Genomic DNA, 18,348 nt, shown 5'->3' on the forward strand with positions numbered 1-18,348 from the left:
TAACTCTGATGACAGGACAAGAAGCAATGAGCTTAAATTGCAGCAAGAGTGGGTTACGAAAGTATGTCTACACTTGCACCCTCTTTTGAGAGAGAGATGCAAACAAAGACATTCAAAATTTCAAATGAAGCCAGGATTTAAATATCCCTTGCTTCATTTGAATATTCACATTAGGGCGCTATTTTGAAATAGCGCTATTTCGAAATAACAGACGCTGTTAAGACACAGTTATTTCAAGAGAAAACCCTTCTCTCGAAATAACTGGTAAACCTCATTGTATGAGGAATAAGGGTGGATGTTCTAAAATCTGATTTGTCTATTTTATATGTTTTCACTTTTTTTTTTGTATCCCTTTGTTATATATGGTCATGCCAATTTTCTTTCACAATTTGATCTGAGGAAGTGGGTCGGGCCCACAAAAGCTCATCACCTAATAAACCATCTTGTTAGTTTTTAAAGTGCTTCATAGTCCTGTCTTTTATTTCAGGTAGACCAGACTAACACAGCTACATCTCTATTACTTGCTTGTAGTGTAGACACAGACTATGTTATTTCAGGATAATGTCAGAGTGCATTCCATTTCAAGTCAATAAATTGAATCCAATGGCTCTTAATAAGTCTTTACTTCAATAGGAATTTGCCTGAGTAAACCAATAGCTAGGAATTCAGAGTTTTACTTAATGTGCATAGCCACCAGACATAAGCTCAATGTTCAAAGATTAGAATCCACAGCGATGTGTCATAAAAGTATTTCCAGGAAATATTAGGGATGATTGGAGATTGACTTTACGGGCCATACCCAAAGTTGTTTCAAAGTTTTGATTCAGTGTTTATCTGAGTAACCACAGAATAAATACTGAGTAAATTTTGGTTTAAGACCATTTCACTGTATTGGACATCTCACTATGCCTAACAAATTGTTTTAATTGGCCCTCAATAGCATGAAAATATTGTTCAAGTTATTCTATTATCTTAATTTATCTTTTCACCAGCATCTTTAACGATCAACCCTTTCATTTTTTCCCTGAGAGAGAGAGAGTTGCACTGAAGATTTCCCTTTTTGGCTGATGCTCATAATACAAAAGGTCAAGTATTTTATTTGCGGACTCTTCGAAAAATGATTATTTTTCAGCTGTACAGGTTATGGTTATAGTACAATTGTTGTACAGAATTCTACAAATGCTTTCTGAAAGGACTACTATTTATTAACAAAGGATGTTACTATAATACTTCCTTGCTATTCACACAATTATACATTGAACTCTTCTATACAAAAGTATAGCCAATCCAAAGATATTTAATTCCCAACCTAAAATATTGTAATAAATCAATGAGGGTATGTCTACACTACCCTCCTAGTTCGAACTAGGAGGGTAATGTATGCATACCGCACTTGCTAATGAAGCCCGGGATTTGAATTTCCCGGGCTTCATTAGCATAAGCGGGGAGCCGCCATTTTTAAATCCCCGCTGCTTCGAACCCCGTGCAGCGCGGCTACACGGGGCTCGAACTAGGTAGTTCGGACTAGGGTGCCTATTCCGAACTACCGGTACACCTCGTTTCACGAGGAGTAACGGTAGTTCGGAATAGGCACCTAGTCCGAACTACCTAGTTCGAGCCCCGTGTAGCTGCGCTGCACGGGGTTCGAAGCAGCGGGGATTTAAAAATGGCGGCTCCCCGCTTATGCTAATGAAGCCCGGGAAATTCAAATCCCGGGCTTCATTAGCAAGTGCGGTATGCATACATTACCCCGCTAGTTCGAACTAGCGGGGTAGTGTAGACATACCCTGGCTTCTTAACACTTCATGGTTATCACTATTCTAAGCTCCATGACCACCAAGCACTTGACAGCCAAATAGTAAGGCTAGAACTCGCCTCCTCCTGCTCCAGAAGCAGATACTTTGACCTACTTGAGCTAAAAAGAGAATCTTTATTAGTTATCAATAGCTCATTGACTGACACAAAGTCGAGCAGTTGAGATTTGTTGGTTAGTTTATATGTTTATTTTCTTCTGTCTCTTATTTTCCAACTCATGATGTCTTCTTTTTCTTGCCTCCATCTCTATTTCTCTTCTTCCTTGTGTCTTTAGCTATATCTGTGGAAAGTAAAGATGAAGAAATGAGTGTTACACATCAGTTAAATGGCAGTGAAATTCTACTCTGGTAAGACGTTCCAGATCATTGGTGTATCGCTGAGGCCACGTATCCTACTCTCTCAGCTTCAGCCTTGAAGTTGACAACTTATGATGGAGTATACAAACTCTCCCATTGGAAAGGAAGGGATTAAGAAGTTGCCCTGGTCTAAGCAGTTCCTGCAATAGATGCACAGGTTGGAAGGAGCTAGAGCAGCTCAGTTACAGGCGACACAGGAGATGACCTAACCTTAGCTCTGAACTCCTGCTGCCTGAGGCTTGGCAGCAGTGACCTGACCAAGCCTACACAGTAGGGATATGACTTTCTCCAGGTCACAGACTTTGTCCTGGTGTTTAATTCTGGACTTGGCACTGTGGGAAGAGAGGGGATTTGTAGGATATGATCCAGGGTGGCAGCCACATAGCAGCTGGGGTACAGGACTTGGCTGTCTAACACTGGACTCTAGATTGGACTCTGGTGAAGAGGCTAGGCTCCCTTACCAAAGCCTAAGGTAGTGGCTCTCAATCTATTTACCATTGTGGGCTGCATATGTGGAGCTGAAGTAGTGAGCAGGGTAACCAGGTAAAATGTTCTCAGTGGCAGTTGCTGCATTGTAGACTAACAAACTTGTCTAATGCTGTGGCACAGATACCCAGGTGTATTGATTGATTCTGAGTGCTGAGCAATATGGCCCCAATCCAGCAAGGCACTTCCATATGAGTGTAGTATCATAGAATCATAGAATACTAGGACTGGAAGGGACCTCAAGAGGTCATCGAGTCCAGTCCCCTGCCCTCATGGCAGGACCAAATACTGTCTAGACCATCCCTGATAAACATTTATCTAACCTACTCTTAAATATCTCCAGAGATGGGGATTCCACAACCTCCCTGGGCAATTTATTCCAGTGTTTGACTCCTCTGATAATTAAGAACTTTTTCCTAGTGTCCACCCTAAATCTCCCTTGCTGCAGTTTAAGCCCATTGCTTCTTGTTCTATCCTCAGAGGCCAAGATGAACACATTTTCTCCCTCTTCCTTATGACACCCTTTTAGATATCTGAAAACTGCTATCATGTCCCCCCTCAATCTTCTCTTTTCTAAACTAAACAAACCCAATTTTTTCAGGCTTCCTTCATAGGTCATGTTCTCTAGACCTTTAATCATTCTTGTTGTTCTTTTCTGGACCCTCTCCAATTTCTCCACATCCTTCTTGAAATGTGGCGCCCAGAACTGGACACAATACTCCAACTGAGGCCTAACCAGCGCAGAGTGGAGCGAAAGAATGACTTCTCGTGTCTTGGTCACAACACACCTGTAAATGCATCCCAGAATCATGTTTGCTTTTTTTGCAACAGCATCACACTGTTGACTCATATTCAGCTTGTGGTCCACTATAACCCCTAGATCCCTTTCTGCCATACTCCTTCCTAGACAGTTGCTTCCCATTCTGTATGTGTGAAACTGATTGTTCCTTCCTAAGTGGAGCACTTTGCATTTGTCTTTATTAAACTTCATCCTGTTTACCTCAGACCATTTCTCCAATTTGTCCAGATCATTATGGCCCATCCTCCAGAGCAGTCACAACCCCTCCTAGCTTGGTATCATCTGCAAACTTAATAAGTGTACTTTCTATACCAATACTAAATCGTTGATGAAGATATTGAAGAGAGCCAGTCCCAAAACAGACCCCTGAGGAACCCCATTGTTATACCTTTCCAGCAGGATTGTGAACCATTAGTAACTACTCTCTGAGTGCGGTTATCCAGCCAGTTATGCACCCACCTTATAGTAGCCCCATCTAAGTTGTATTTGCCTAGTTTATTGATAAGAATATCATGTGAGGCCGTATCAAACGCCTTACTAAAGTCTAGGTATACCACATCCACTGCTTCTCCTGTATCCACAAGACTCGTTATCCTATCAAAGAACGCTATCAGATTGGTTTGTCATGATTTGTTCTTTACAAATCCATGCTGGCTATTCCCTATCACCTTGCCACCTTCCAAGTGTTTACAAATGATTTCCTTAATTACTTGCTCCATTATCTTCCCTGGCACAGATGTTAAACTAACTGGTCTGTAGTTTCCTGGGTTGTTCTTATTTCCCTTTTTATAAATGGGCACTATATTTGCCCTTTTCCCATCTTCTGGAATCTCTCCTGTCTCTCATGATTTTCCAAAGATGATAGCTAGAGGCTCAGATACCTCCTCTATCAGCTCCTTGAGTATTCTAGGATGCATTTCATCAGGCCCTGGTGACTTGCAGGCATCTAACTTTTCTAGGTGATTTTTAACTTGTTCTTATTTTATTTTATCTTCTAAACCTACCCCCTTCCCACTAGCATTCGCTATGTTAGGCATTCATTCAGACTTCTCGGTGAAGACCAAAACAAAGAAGTCATTAAGTATAAATGTCTGTACTTCCATTGGCATGAGTTTCTCTACTCACTTGCTTAAAGATAAGCACTTGCTTAAGTGTTTTGCCAGTGCTGATCATTTTGCAAGATGAAACCTACAGTGAGAAAAGAGTGGCATGCACTGTGCCCATTGCATGCCTCAAGAGAATACTGCAGACTACATTATTCTTATGACCTGCAAACCACTTGTCCTGCAGCCTTCTTCTGTGCTCAATTTATTCCCTTTTTACAAGCTCTGCCTGCACATCCCAGGTGGGTTTCATTATTTATTATCACCATCTAAGGTGTGGTAGACCAGTGTTTCTCAACCAGTGGTACGAGTACCCTCAGGGGTACTCGAGAGAAGTCTGGTGGGTACGTCAACACAACTGAAATTTGGAGAACTGAATTTTTCTTTTAAGTTTTACAGCGCTTTACTATTTTTTACTTTTTACACCCAAAAATGTCATTGACTACGATTAAGTTCTTTAAAGAAATGTGTTGCAATGGTAGAAAAAAATTGTGTGCCTGAAAACAATAGGTACTTTTTTTAAAGGGGTACTTTATAAAAAAAAGGTTGAGAAACACTGGGGTAGACAACTCATCACAAATCTACATATATAACTAAATAGTATCTTAGTCTGTATGCATATGGAAACATTTATGGAGCATCTGTACATAGATGTGGCCAAATTTTGCTCAGTTTCTCTTTACACTACCATAATATGTTGTAGGGCTTAACTTGAAACATAATTTGTTCATAGGCTCCTTGGTTCTGATTCTCCCCTTACTTACTTCAGCATAAATCAAATTTCAGATTTACTTCTCCATACATCAGTCGTATGACTGTAAGTCCTATGTATCTATATGAATGTATAGATAGAATATGTGCTAGACGGTGTTGGGAGGTATCTAAAATTTATGAATTATGTTTGAAATGATGAAGTCTCTGTATATCTCTTTATCAAGCTGCAAACTTAATTTTGTTTGGATGGACTTTGCCTTCTGAATGTCCTTTTGTTTTGATCTTGAACTAAAATTCCTAGGGTTAGTGACACAGCAATAACATCAAAGAGTCATTAACATTGATGACTGTTCTGTCTGAACAGTGGGTATGCTAAAGAGGTTTGCTTGAGAGGGAAACCAGGTCCACTAAGTTACTACAGGGGGCTCAGGTTAAGGAGTGGACAATCCCCAAAACAAAAGAACCAAGAAACCAAGTGTTAAACTCAGGGGATCATAGCAGACTAGCAGCTTGGCAAGAGGAAAAAAAGAGGGGCAGGCTTTTTCAGAAGAGAGGTCTTGTTCAACTGCAGGACCAGTCAGAGAAAAGCTAGCTGATGATGGGGTTAGGGAGACACCCTGAATTCTCACTGGCTGAGTCTTGGGAAGCTCCGCATGTATCTTAGGCAAACTCATGTCCTGCTATTGTTGCAAATTTCTATTTCTATACCCACAGACACTCGATCTTTCCCATTGATTTCTCTGCACTTACTTGAACATCAGTCCTCTTTTCTTTCATAAATATGTGCTTCCCGGCACAACCTGAATGTGCTTTTTTCCTCTTCATAAGTCCCCAATTGCCTTTTTCTCCAAGACCCACTGTCCTCTTTCATTACCTTAGAAGCTCTGTATCAACATACCTTTCTGAGTCTTACAAGAGGAGCATAACCCCTGGAATAGGGTGTTTCCACCACTTTAAATGTATGTTTCTAGGTTGGTTTAAAGGGGAGGGAGACAACATGACAAAAGCAGAGAGAAATGAACAGCAAGAAACCTAAGTGCAGAGGTATATCCAATCAAGAGTGGGCTGTGCTAACTACACACTTATTTTTGTGCCAAAAGATGAGGTTTTCTTAGAGAAGCATGGGAGGTTTTACTGCATCATGAATAGATAATATTCCCAAAAACATTTTCTTCTGAATCATCCAGCAAATAATTTCTAAAGACATCACAAAAGCCTTAGTCTTCCCTAGGCTCGTCCATATCTCATAAAATTCTGACCATCTCATTTATAGATCATGCACCATTCAGCTGTTTTGGGTTTCTAATCCCATGAAATCTGAATTTTAATCTGCAAGCAACTTTGTAACAGACACACATATTTTACACTTCAGTCACTAACAAGGGATGTTGCCCTGTTAATCTCAAAGGATTGGCATAGCAATTTTATCACATTTACTAAAAAATCCATACAGATTTAAGGTTGAGTTCTGGATTTAATTGAAGTAACCTTTTGTACAATCTAGCTTTAATGAAGTGCAATGAAGTTAAACTCCAGGGGGGCCATTAATCTGAAACACTCCATTAAAAACAACTACAAGGGGAGTTTTTAATAAACAGTGTGAACTAATGCCCATGTGGAAAGGTAATTGAGAGGGAACTGGTGTCTGGGCCAGATTGTTATTAAATCCTTATCACAGGTAAAGCTGAAACCCCAAATGGCAAGCTGCCATGTGATTTATAGTGCCCTTCTCTACCAACCCTTAAAGAAAAGGCTAAGTTTAATAATAAAAAAATCTTGTGACTAAGCTATAAAATAACTAAGCAATTATTTAGAATAATTTATACAGTGCAATACACTGACCTTGCTCTAAGCATAAAATCTACAAAATACTTCTGTAATAAAACTGTGAACTACTAAAAGGACTAAAGGCTTTAACCATTTTTATTGTGCAGAGCCTGAGGGAACCATAAATACACATTACACTCTAATAGGAGGGCTTAAGAAAATTCATAATTTTTTAATCTTAAAGCTTTTCTTAAAAGTCCAGCCAGAGCTGGTCAAATTACAAAGCACCAGTTCACGTCATATTTTGTCAACTCGTAAGCTGATACAAAACTCCAAGGATTCTAAAATGGTTTGCACTTAATGTCTGAATCCCACCTCTCTCTCCTTTTATTCTTCTAGGGAACAATAAAAAGGGACAGCAAATTCAAATGTCAAAATCTATGACCAGTCTGGCCTGTATCTTTACAGGTTATACTTCTAGAAATGAAGAAAATGGTTCAAATTAAGCTCTTGAAAGGGACACTGGTGAAAGAGCATTCACTTAAGATACCTAAGCAATTTCAGCAGAGCTAAGGATTTTTTTTTATAGTTGTAGCTTGGCAAAATAGAGAAATGACCATTGTATGGTCATACTCCCAGACAATTGGTATAGGGATCAAGCAAAAATAGATCTAACAGGCTTGGAAAGTAGTAGGAGCTAGGGTCAAGGGGGGTGTTCCAATGCCTGTTGAAGTCAATAGTTTTTCCATTTTTCAATAGGCAGTGGATAAGTCCCTAGATTGAGGCAGCGGTTGGTTTGTCTCTGGATAGGTACAGATGGTTTTGTCTAGCAATGGATTTTAAACAAAGCCTTCTAACATCTACTATTATTATATGGCCCATCAATGGATATTGTGCTGCATAAATTAGAAGATAAAAGTTCCCTCTGTAAAGTACCCAAATGACATGCTGAATAAGAGGACTAACATAATAATGAATTATGAATGACAGTGAGGGTGAAGATGAAAGGGAAAAAAAGAGAGACAACAGAAAAAGTAGTAATGTACTCCAGGAAGAATGTTATCACAAAGATGTCAGATTATTTCATGTGTTTATTTGCGGTTATTTTGTGTTGGGGATTTTAATATTATAACCAACTATGGGAAAGAAAGGCAGATGGCACTAAACTGCTGGCCAAAAGACACATTTTGGGAACAGATTTGGAGGAACATTGGGAGGTCGCTTGATATGCAAGAAGAGGAAGGCTGTTCCATATGTTGCAGCAATACTAAAAAATAAAGGCTTGCAGTCAACAATGAAAGAAATGTTTAAGGGCATTAAGGGTGGGTAGAGAACAGAGAAGGAGGGAGGGGGCATAAAGAGAAAAGATCTCTAGATACTAAGCCCACAATTATGTTTTAGCAATGCTTCCAAATCATGACTTCCTGAGGAAATGATGGTTTGAGATTACCTCAAATTGGCATGACAAAGTGTACAATATTGAACAGACAATAGTGATTGCCAGTAGAATTCAGTATCTCTCCAACGATGGGCATGCACTGCTTCTATGCCTTGGGTTTGTAAACACCCTTCTAAACTAAAGGCAGGATTTTGAAGTCTTCTGAGACTTGGCATACAGGAAGCAGAAGTTTGCAGCAATAGTAACCTTTTGTGAAAGCTTGCTCCGGTCAACTCTACCAAAAAGGAGGGCAATTTAGCTCAGCAAATAGAGAAAAACAAACAGCTTTATTTTCAATGTGATGATAATTTAGTTTTACAGCAGATGCCCTCCAGAAAGCTCTAGTCTGTGTGCAGTATAAATAAAAATCAGAAATGATCAACAGGTTTGTATTCAACAGAAAGTACGTATCAAGATTTAGTCTAACTTGGAAGGGTGCCTTTGCGTATGTAACCCTTTGCTTGCATATCAACTACACTCTCCCTACAACTATCACCAGTTACTTCTTCTATAATCATGAAATGTGATAAGATAAATAATTGTAATATGTTTGGTTACTATTTCAAAAAGGAAATATCATCCTATCATTATTTACTATCCTACTGTCATTAGACATAGAGAACAATAGATGAACAATTCTTTTTATGAAAGCCTTTAACATATTTGGAAACTGTTCCTCACTCAGCTCTTATTTTCTCAAGACTAAACATGCCCAATTTAAAAAAAAACTTTCCTTACAGGTCAGATTTTCTAATGCTTTTGTCATTTCTTTAATAAATGGAGATGGGGGGATGGAATTCCATAAGAAATAATTAATAGCAATAGATGAACATTCTAAAACATCAGAAGACTATTCCAGAGTCCAAAGGAGAGAATTTTGAGAAATAGAACTAATTTCTCTCAAATTTACTTTATTAATATTATGTTGTACATACATTCATTCAAAAAAATCTATGCACATTTAAACCTGTTCTCATTCTTCACTACAAGGATTTAGTGGCAACCAAAATATTCAAACTTAAAACTGGTGTTACTAGAAGTTTTATTCATTTTAAGAAGCCCTTATTGTTTTATGCAGTAACAAAAAATTGAAAAGGGGGACAAGCAGTAAAGTAGCAAAGCTTGCAGATGTTACAAAATTACTCAAGATAGTCTAACACATACTGAAGAGATTCAAGGGAATCTTACAAAACTGGAGCAAGAAAGTGGCAGATGAAATTCAAAATGTCAGTACATGCAAACTAATGGTCCTGCAGATGTGGCAGGGTCACTTAGGATCACAGTTATTCTTTACCCCTTTGATCATCACTGTGGGGTTTGCATACCTTACCACAAATTCACTCTATCAGCTGTTATAACTTAGGAAATAGATCTTGGAGTCATAGCAGATGGGTTCACTGAAAAACAGTCAATGTTCAGTAGAGCCAAAAAAGCTATCATCAGAATGTTAGGACCCATTAGGACAGAGAAGTCAAAAAATATTATAACACTACTGTAGAAATCCATGGTACAGCCACATCATGAATACTGAGCAGTTCCATTTGCCCCCACCTCAAAAAAGACACATTAGAATTAAGTATGAAAAAGAGCAAATAAAATTATTAGGGATATGGAACTGCTTCCCTATGAGGAGAGATTCAAAAAAGATTAGGACTGTTCAGCTCAGAAAAGTGAGGACTGAGCAGAGATATGATAGTGGTTTAGAAAATCATGAATGATATGGAGAAAGTAAATGGTGTTTAGCCCTTCAAAGAACACAAGAACCAAGGGTCACCCAATGAAATTAAATGGAAGTATGTTTAACACAAATGAAGGAGACATTTCTCCATACAATATGTAGTCCATAAATATAACTGGATTCAAAAAAGAATTACATAAGTTCATGGAGGACTGGTCCATCAAAGGCTAATAGCCAAGATGGTCTGGCATGCAGGTCCATGCTCCATGTGTCATTAAATGTCATACTGCTAGAAGCTGGTAGTGGAAAACAAGGATGAATTGCTTGGCAAATTGCCCAATTTGGTTCTCTCTCTCTCTGAAGCACCTGAAGCTGACTACTGTCAGAAGACAGGATACTCTGTTAGGGTATGTCTACACTGCAAAGTTAATTCGAAATAACAGCCATTATTTCAAACTAACTTTAATAGCATCTATACATGCAAATCGCTATTTCGAAATTAATTGGAAATAGCGGAGCGCTTAATTCAAATTTGGTAAACCTCATTCTACGAGGAGTAACGCCAAATTTGAAACAGCTATTTCGAATTAAGTGCTGTGTAGATACTTAATTCAAAATAGGGGGCCTCTAGCCCTTTCCAGGGAGCCCTGGTGGCCACTCTGGGCACAACTAGGAAAACTTACTCTCCTCTCCCCCAGCCCCAGAGCCATTAAAGGGGTAGACCCTAGCCACAGTGCCTGTGCAAATAGCAAAACGCTATTTCAAAATAGGTTTTGTGTGTAGATGCATTAATTCAAATTATCTTATTTCAAATTAACTATTTCGAATTAAGTTAACTCAAATTAACGCTGTAGTGTAGACGTACCCTTAGTTGAACCACAGATCTGACCCACTATAGCTGTTCTTGTGTGTGTTTGTCCTTCATTTGTATTGCTTTCATACAGTTTTAAGGTAGATATAAATTGTACTTTTTGCTCTTGGCAGGACAGTAATGGTGTCAGTCCAATAATAAACACATACCTAAGTCAAGGCCTTAATTCTAAGTCCATTTCTGTTCAACAAAGTACTTAAGCATTTGCTTAACTTTGGGCACATGCTGAAGTACTTTGTTGTATAGGTTTGGACTAAAATATGTACCTAAATGCTTTGCTGAATTGTGTTTTCAGGTTCTGCTGCAGGACATTTCCTATGTTAAATTTGTCATGCGGCATAGTATTCCATAAAGATTAACTGTGGTTGGCTGTATTGGCCCAGTTTCTCAGCCGATAGGTGGTGATATAACCCACTGATATTAACTGAACTATGACAGTTTACACCATCTAAGGAATTGGCTTATTGTCTCTTTTTGGAAAGTACACTTATTCTGTAAAGTCTACAACAAAACCATCATCTGTTTTACTATTTTCTTAAGAAGAATCCTAGAAGACACTCTCCCTGTCCCTACCACACATCCTGTCCCTACCCCACATTCCCACTATGATTTTCACTGGATATGTGTGGGGCCATCCCAGTTTTGATTTATAAAGGACAAATGGAATTTTCAGAAGAAGGGCCTATCAACAAATCTTCATGTTGTTTTCTACAGAAATTGGTTGAGAACACAACAAAACACATGTAATACCTTGCCTGCTACAACCAGAAATGAAGTCAGACTCCTGAACTCACATCACTTGCAGTGGCAGCTCATTGCTTTGCTCCTGGAGCATCATGTTAGCCCTTTTGTATCATTTTATACATGAAAAAGCACATACTAAGACATAGCTTCTTGCCACATGTTAGCAACGTCAAGTTAATTTTGTCCCAGTTTTTTTAAAATGGAAAAAAATCCTGATTGTTAATTGTAATATATCAGGTTTTCAAAACTCAGCTAATTTGCAGAGTTTAAAAAAGTACTAATCCTTTCAGGAAATTCATACAAGATCTGTACTTAGAAATGAACATCATAGAGTGCATATACAGTAAGAAGCATTTAGACATCAGCTAGTCTAGAAGTGTAATTCTTCCTTTTCCCTTCCCTTATAGAAGATTCATTGCCCCTTAGCACAAGGAAAATTACCTAAGTTTTCCATTTAAACCTAACTGTCAGACAACCCTCAAGACAAATGAATGGAAAAAGTATAAACCTCTTTCCCCCTTATAAAACTCCATTGGCCTTTTTCTGAAAGGAACTTGGCCTCCCTGGAATGGCTAAGACAAAGTATGAATATAACATATTTCATTTCTTGGCAATCTACAAAATTATTACTTTAATCCATTTGCAGAACTAAATGTTGTTCTTATCTAAGGCAGATAACCCAGCTGGGTTATGAGATTCATTATCCACAAGCTACTCTTAAGTAAACGAGTGATGGACATGCCTTCCAATTCTGCACAGTCATGTGAAGGAGTTAGATCTGCTGATAAATCTCAACAAAGGCTTTCATTGACCTGACAATACATTCTATGTGGCATAGCTCCAGAAATGTTTAATGCCTGTAAATATGTGCTGGCTGGTAGTGCAGTTTCAGAGCACAATGTACAATGAAAAGTAAAAATGTAATAAAAAGAAAATCTTATCTTTAGTGCCCCCTGCAGGCCACATTGACTTTCGCTTTATGCAGCTGACCATATTATACTGCAACGATTTGATGATCTTTGAAGTAAAATCTTTTTTTTAAAACTGTCTAACTTAGGATCAGTGTCTTTTAAACAAAATTTATAAAGGAGCACGACATTATATTGTGTTAAATTCGGGTTGTAGTTTTGATGGCTTGAATAGTAAAATGCACAAATCACGGTTGCAATTGTAAGATACATAGTGAAACTAGCCCCTACTCATTATAGGTACTATTCATATTAAACAGCTCTTTCTTAATTTAAAAATCATGGTTCCTAATTTTGAAAAAAAAGAGCCAGAAGTGATCACTTAGTCACTTTGTCATTTTCACCTCCCACTACGCTATGGCGTATGGGAGTTTTGTCCAGTTAGTGTAATTTCCAAGCTAAATCTCATTTTATTATTTTTGCCTGTGTTCCTAATCTCTGTATTTTCTGTCTCATTAGTATTTGCAATTCTTTTCAATTTAGTATCTTCATATTTCTCAATGCGTTGTTTACTTCCTCTTCTAAAGCTTGTATAAATAGCTTAGAACAAGACGGATGTGCCCACCAGACAATTCTCCCAGTTTATACCATCATATATCATCTTCCTTTGTTTATATTCCATCAGTTAGTTTTCAGTTTGCATGATCATTCCTGTCCAAGCAAATCTGAATTAATGTCTCAAGTTTTAATAGGTTATAATATTACTTGATTTATTAAAATTCAAATATCTGTGCTCTCTGCATTCACTAATATTCTACTTCTATCAAATCAAGTTTGCTTGGCAATATTTAGTCTTTATTTTTGATCCTGTTTATTGCTCATTGTTATACTAATAACTATCATTTTGGCAAAGACCCTAAATCCAATACCTCTGGTCTTTAAAATGTGAGACAAAAACACCAAGCAAGGAATAAGACAACATATGTAGAATATTTTGAAACAGATAGATTTTAATGACATATGGGATGGTAAACAACTAGTTTCAGAATTCCATATAAAAAAAACATGCCAAAGACTAACATTAATCACATAAGCATAAAAGCAAAGTAGGTTGTATCTATCCTATGCTATTTCCATATTGCATACAAAACCTTGGGTGAAGTCTTGATGTTTGCCATTAACTTCATTTAGGCTGTGATTACATTCCTAGTCCCTAAAAACTTACTACATTGTGACATCTAATTCAATTTTCAATCAATATTTTAGTATTCTATCTGAAACCAGATTTTAAATGTTATTTAAAAATCGTGAATTCTCTGTTCTTCTTTCCTTCATTCACTTTGCTTTTTCCCTAGTTTCAGAAGGTCAGCTTCAGTCTGCTGTGATTTACTTCTTTTTTCCACCTTCCTCAGTCTAAGTTCTTGTCTACACAGAGACTCAATGAGCGCTATAGTGATATGATTTCCAAAGTACATTAATGTGTTTTATATTAATTGGGCCATACAAACCCACCTAGTGTGCACTAAATGTTCCCTACTTCACTTTAACTTAGTGTTATTTGAAACAGCACCATGTTGACGCATTCTAGAGTACTTTATTGCACATTACAGGATCTACACAGACCAGATAATGTGCAACATATTAATCCACTTTAGAATTCAGAGCCCTATAGTGCACTTTACCCTACCATATACACAAACTTAAATCTCTCCATAGGCACCACAGACATACCCTTATTATGACCAGCTCCACCACATCCTGCGGGGGGGAGGTCAGTCCCTTCCTCCCCTAATTGTGGACTTTGGGCTGGAGATGCCCATCACCACCCTCCCAGGGCTGTAGAACCAGTGTGGAGGAGGAGCTGGACAAGGCCAGCACTATCTCGATGTCCACCAGTCAGTAGGTCATGCTCGCCCTGGACTCCATACCCCCCACCCAGGATGTCTCCCAGGCTTCATCTGAAGCCAGGGAAGGCCCATCGGGTGAATGCCATTACTTTCCCTAGACACACACAGGTGGAGGTGACAGGCAGCCTGTGCACATGGAGCACCTGTCTAGGAAGTTGCAACAGAGGATCTTTCTGCACTTGCTCACAGGGTGTTTGGAGAGACCTGCCTTACTCCTGACATCAGGGTGGGACACCTTCCCACCACAAGGAGGCTAGGATCATGGAAATGCACACACACAGAGCAGTGCCACACATGGAGCACAAGCATGCCCGCACTCTCGGAGCAGCCTCTGTTCCTAGGAACAGCATGGCAAGGCAGAGGACACCAAGCTCCTGCCAGAGGAGCCTGCAGGCAGGGGAAGGAAGTGGAGGGGACCCCAAGAGCTGCCTCCCCCGCAGGCAGTGTCTGCCTCTCCCAATCTTTCCCTCCAACACCCTTGCTCCAACTAGAACAGAGTTGAGCACAAATTTCTGAAGTAGCCCAAGGATTCCCCAGAAGGGATGGAGCCTTGGGCAGAAGGAGCAGGGCCAGGAGACTTCTGTGCTCCCCTCACACACAGATCCTGAAATGTCTCGAGGTGGATGAGCATGTGAAGTTTTTGCCCCCTGCCCCTTGGTGCCCATTTTGAACTGCTGGCAGTTCCTCTAGGGGCAGCATGCCCCTTGCAGGGAGGGGGTGGGGAGAGAAGATTTCACACACTCCCCCATCCCCAGATCTCAACTGGCCTTGATCCAGCCCACCAAGGGTGTCTTTCCCACCCCTTCCCTAGAGCCTGATCCAGCAAAGCACATGTTTAACTTTAGTGTGAGCTGTTTCAGTTAAATGACACTTAAAATTAAGCCCGTGCTTTGCTGGACAAAGGCCTTAGTTAACAAGTATAGCCCTATGGCTGATGGAAATATTAGTATAGTGCACTTCAATGGAAGTACAATGTAACTATGTAGTATTAGGCTTCTTGAGTCAAATCATTCAGAAAGTTAAACATAACCTCAGAAATAAAAACTTAGGTGAAGGTAAAGCAGCTAGAGAGACAAAATAAGTGTAGTTTATCATGTTTGCTCACATTTTGACATAGTTACAGAAAGAAAAGAATGTATACACATATGGATATTACCACATTTATACAATCAGACCATTTTCTGGCATATTTCATAGGTTTGGATATTGAATTTCTTGTTCACTGTTCTGATCCAGTTTTTAAGATGTGCTAGACAGAGAGAGGTAAATACCATTTGATCTGATTAGGCTGGAATGCAATGTTTGATTACTCTCCAAAGTATTTTAATGGGTAATTTGAAATGTGTCAATACAGCTTCCGTCTCTTTTGTTTCTATCAAGCTGTCCCAATTTTCTGATTTCAATGGCTCCCCCAATTATCCTGCCTTCAAAGCATGTTTGTTTGTAGTTTTGGCTTTGTTTGGGACACATACACACACACACACACACACACACACACCACATCTAGAATTATTAGACTAGCAGACTCCCAGCCTGAATAGGCATTTCACATTTGGGCTTCAACTGCTTGGACTGATTGATATACATTTCCTGGCAGGAGCAGAAGCATTAGGCGACTATAAAAGCATGCCGAAAAATCACTGGAATTAGAGTTTAGCATTCTATATTACAGCACGTCTATAATGACAGTCAGCCCTCACTTGATATTCTAGCAACTCCACTGGTCAATGTTTACGTATCTAGTTCAATTAGAAATATAATAAAGAGGTATTTATAAGAGGAATCAGTATAGTTTCATCAAGGCATAGTCAACTCTCACATACTTAAAGATTGTACTAAACTGATTAAGGGATTCTGGGGACTTTTCAGCAGACAAACACATTTGTTGTATTCAATTTTGATCCATTCTTCCTCTTTAAGAAATCTGTAACTTACAACTGTTCCTTTATCTACCTTATATTGAGGATAAACTTACTGAAGGTCACCTTATATAGCAACAAGGGGGGGGGGGAAACCACACAACTCACTTTACTTCCTCTCTCCAGTATACCTAGTCAACCTAATTATGTCAAAATTATTAAAAAAAAAGATTATATTCTTCCAAACTTAAACACCTCGAGGAGAATTGGAAAGAGAAAGTTGCCTTCTCTGCTCCTATCTACATCAGCTAAAGTAGTGTTTCTCCCCTTTTTCAAAAAAAATTATAAGTACCCCCAGTATTTACATTTTTTAGACAAACAAAATTTCTTCTACCATTGCAACATTTTGGGTGTAAAAAGTATAGAAAAAAATAAAACATGGTAAAATTTAAAACAAAAATTCATTTTTTTTTACAAATTTCAGTTGTGTTGATGCACACCTCAGACTTCTCTCGAGTACCCCTAAGGTAACTCGTACCACTGGTTGAGAAACACTGAGCTACAGGAACCAAACCTGGTTTTGAGAACCATATTTACAAGTGAAATCACACATACAAAGCAGCAAATGGTGCAAGCACAGGAATTTTTTATTGTAACTTGCCCCCTAATGTCAACAAACATGTCATTCAATTCTGAGCAATGTGATTTATTCCTTCTGAACACCATGTACAGTCCACACACAAAACATAGTGCCTCTAATATGAAAATAAGAAACAATGTCATTACTAACACAGTGCGGGGGATTCTTTAAGTCTTTCAACAACAATCAGTTCATTATTGGTCAGACATCTCTCTTAGGAAGGAAAAGATTCAATGTTTACCTCTGCATTATGTACATCCATTCCAAATCTAATAGCATTGGCTTCATCCTATACACAATTAGCATCCACAGCTGTTTTTGCTTACTGCAAAGGATAATACAGTGTTCAGTAGTAATATTCCAACCCACTGCAGAATCCTCACTGCAAGCTGCAGAATTTGGGACCAAATATGAGAAATCTTTTGCAAGAAAGGTTGAGTTTGACTTCTGGAAACATTGTTTTACCCCTTTTATGGAGAAAACAAGACAAGTTTTTAAAGGAGGGTGGATGCACTGTGGCTACGTCTACACTGGCATGATTTTCCAAAAATGCTTTTAATGGAACTATCTGTACGCCTCGTTCCACGAACTATCTATTAGAAGCCTAATCCGAACTATCTAGTCCATGCCGCGTGTAGCCGCGCGGCACGGGGTTCGCACTAGCCGGCTTTTAAAAATGGCGGCGCCGGCTTTATGCTAATGAAGCCCGGGAAATTCAAATCCTGGGCTTCATTAGCAAGTTCGGTATGCATACATTACCCCCCTAGTTCGAACTAGGGGGGTAGTGTAGACATACCCAGGAGTATAATCGGGTGCTTGACTCACTCCCAAGATGGTACTTCCTCCTGGCCATTCTGGGGATTAGCTTGGCAAGGTTGACACTTCTTCCCACAGATGCATACCATCACTCTGGCCAGGGGCAGATGACTATTTTGCAGGGCCCCGGGCAGCGTAACTCCGCGCCCCCCCCCCCTTTTGCCACGGCGCATGCGCCGTGACGCCATGCGCATGCGCGGTGGCGCCACAGCGCATGCGCGGGACTTTTTTAAGCGCGGGGCCCGGGGCGGCCGCCCCGTTCGCCCTGCCCTATATCCGCCCCTGACTCTGGCTATATCTACACTGGCGGCTTCTTGCTCAAGAACATTTTGCGCAAAGGTTGTTGTGCAAGAACTCTTGCACAAGAAAACGTCCACACTGCCATGTGCCAGCTGTGCTTTTGCACAAGAGCATCCATGGAAGTGTGAATGCTCTCTTGCCCAAGAA

At 39.4% G+C, this 18,348-nt stretch overlaps 1 long non-coding RNA gene across 1 annotated transcript in view; it reads right to left on the reverse strand.

Moving 5' to 3' along the window:
* Window positions 1-1,800: 1,800 nt before the first annotated feature.
* The window catches only part of LOC142829732 (uncharacterized), a 104,606-nt gene continuing 88,058 nt past the window's right edge, over window positions 1,801-18,348 (reverse strand). Inside the window, exon 3 of the long non-coding RNA XR_012904476.1 lies at window positions 1,801-2,095. This is a non-coding gene — a long non-coding RNA (uncharacterized LOC142829732). The remainder of the gene's footprint in view (window positions 2,096-18,348) is intronic.

The sequence above is a fragment of the Pelodiscus sinensis genome, chromosome 5, assembly GCF_049634645.1.
Source record: "Pelodiscus sinensis isolate JC-2024 chromosome 5, ASM4963464v1, whole genome shotgun sequence".
Taxonomy (NCBI): Eukaryota; Metazoa; Chordata; order Testudines; family Trionychidae; genus Pelodiscus; species Pelodiscus sinensis.